Source organism: Lethenteron reissneri, chromosome 60 (genome assembly GCF_015708825.2).
Source record: "Lethenteron reissneri isolate LAM-NWPU_2019-01 chromosome 60, ASM1570882v1, whole genome shotgun sequence".
Taxonomy (NCBI): Eukaryota; Metazoa; Chordata; class Hyperoartia; order Petromyzontiformes; family Petromyzontidae; genus Lethenteron; species Lethenteron reissneri.
The window spans coordinates 6,529,577-6,532,052 of NC_083838.1; positions in this window are offsets into that span (position 1 = coordinate 6,529,577).

The following is a 2,476-nucleotide window of genomic DNA, read 5'->3' on the forward strand; positions in this document are numbered from 1 at the left end:
ACAGTTGAGAGGGGAGGGATGGAGGAGAGGGAGATGGGGGAGTGAGGGCAGGGGAGGGAGCTAGTGGTGGCAGCTGCAGGAATTCCCGGACTTTAGCCCGGAAATCTCAAGTGATGGGGCGATGCGTTTCCACCACTTCCCCCGACTGCGCGCCGCGATGATTTGGGGTGCGGCGGTCGGGGTCGAGGAAAAACAAAAACCTCCGCCGCGTCCGTCACTCCCATCGTGACAGGTCAACCCAGAGCCGGTGCTGCCGCTTGCAACCGAATGGCGTACGAGGCTCGGGCTGAGATTTGACACTTGAGGATGCGACCGATCCGACAGCCGGAATAACGGAGTGGAGACGCGATGGATGGGGCCACCAAGACCGAGTGGTTTGGGCTTTTTATTTACACGCTTTGTCTGTTGTTGTTGTATCCTCAAATCTTGTAACTCAATTTGAACCCACTTCCCAATGTGGTATCCACTGCAAACTTGGTATACTTATGTCAAACTGATGACAATACTATATGCTCTATGGGGACCTCATTTGCCAGTAAAAATATGATAATTGGTTCTTTACCCTGTTGCCAGATAGAAGGGTAAAGAACCAATTATCAATACTATATGCTATCATAAAAAAAACTATTTTTAAACATTATTTTTTATATGTTATGTTTCGGCTTGGGTCTAATTGTCCACGCTCAACTGACGTTGGCTGTAATTGGCCACGGCACCTTACGTTGTGGCAAACTTCGGGGCCACTTCCTGGAGTCGTGGAGTTCTTCCATTACTCTTACATTTCAATAAAGCGTGTTTAAAAAAACGTTTTTTAAAATATTACTTATTTTACTTCCTTCCCTCGCGTTCGCGCCGGACGGATCGTCGCGATGATGTCGTCGTCATCGCCGTTGGGTTGTGTTTGGCGCGTGCCGTCGGGGTTACGATGCCCGACGTTTGTTCGGGCACGGAGTCCGGAATTGTTCGGTGAAAGCTGCACCTTTTAGGAATATTGGCTTCTCGAACGACGCTCCGGAGCGCGTGGCGAGCGAAAAGGCTGGGGACGACACGCGGTAACGCCGCGAAAACATCAGCCTGCAAGAGCGGGGAACCTGTCAAATACTCGATTTAAAGCTTTCGTGACTGCAGGGATTCATCTTCTTGGTTCTTTCGGTAAAGTCACGTAGAAGGGAAATAATAAAATAATAAAAAATAAACATAATCAAATAATTATATTTAAAGCTTTCGTGACTGCAGGGATTCATCTTCTTGGTTCTTTCGGTAAAGTCACGTAGAAGGGAAGTAATAAGATAAAAACATAATAAAAAATTCTCACGTTTCGGCCACAACACAAGCAGCCGTCCTCAGGTGAAGAAACAGCTGTCGGAAAGACAGCGTCCCAAATGGGAACGCTGTCTTTCTGACAGCTCTGTTGCGTTCCCTGTTTCTTCACCTGAGGATGGCTGCTTGTGTTGTGGCCGAAACGTCGTGAGAATTTTAATTACATTTTTTAATGTTTTATTTTTATTATTTCCCTTCTACGTGACTTTACCGAAAGAACCAAGAAGATGAATCCCTGCAGTCACGAAAGCTTTGAATATAAATATTTATTTTTTTATTTTTATTATTTCCCTTCTACGTGACTTTACCGAAAGAACCAAGAAGATGTCAAATACCACTACTTGGTGGGAAACAACATTGCACAGCATGGGCCATTGTTTAGCAGCTAACTTAATACACGATAATAACAAAATACAGCCCCCTTTGCAAAGTAACTTTTGAACGAAGGCTTCCCCTACACCGTGTAGGTTTATGGGCATTGACCAGACTTCACCACACTAGCCATTCCGGGATGGTGAAAGGAGGGGTGTGCCCACGATCAGATCAGATATGATGATTATCATCACACGAACATAAACTTCTGAATTTATTTTTGTGCCGAGTTTGTTGTCCTTCCCGCGCACCTCCGATTAGCGCGGTTGGCTACGTACGGTGCGAGAGAAGAAGTTCAACACACGCATCATCATCAGCTACGGATAACGGTCCAGTTGGATCAAGGCCTTAATTCCAAGCCGCCAGCACCTCTCCATTCTCGCTCCGTGGAATCGCTCGTCAAACTACCGTGCAGCGTGGTTCGGACATTGCGTCTCGGATTCGCGGTGTGCGAGAATGTATCTGTCCGAGGTGGCACTGCAGGTCAAAGGAGCGTCACACACACAGCAACAACAACCACAACCGCCATTAGCCACTAAGTGGCGGTGATGTCACCACGGCGCTCGTGGCAGGCCAAGTGCAATTTGAGGCCACGCCAAGTGTCGAACGCCCGCTGGCAGGAAGTCACGGGACAGACCCAGGTGCCATGGGTTGACTTGGCATCACTGGCCGATGTGCCACCTGTGCCCCCTGCTGTACCAGCACGCGCAGCACACACGCAGCACACACGCAGCACACACACACGCAGCACACACGCAGCACACAAACGTACACAACGCTTGCG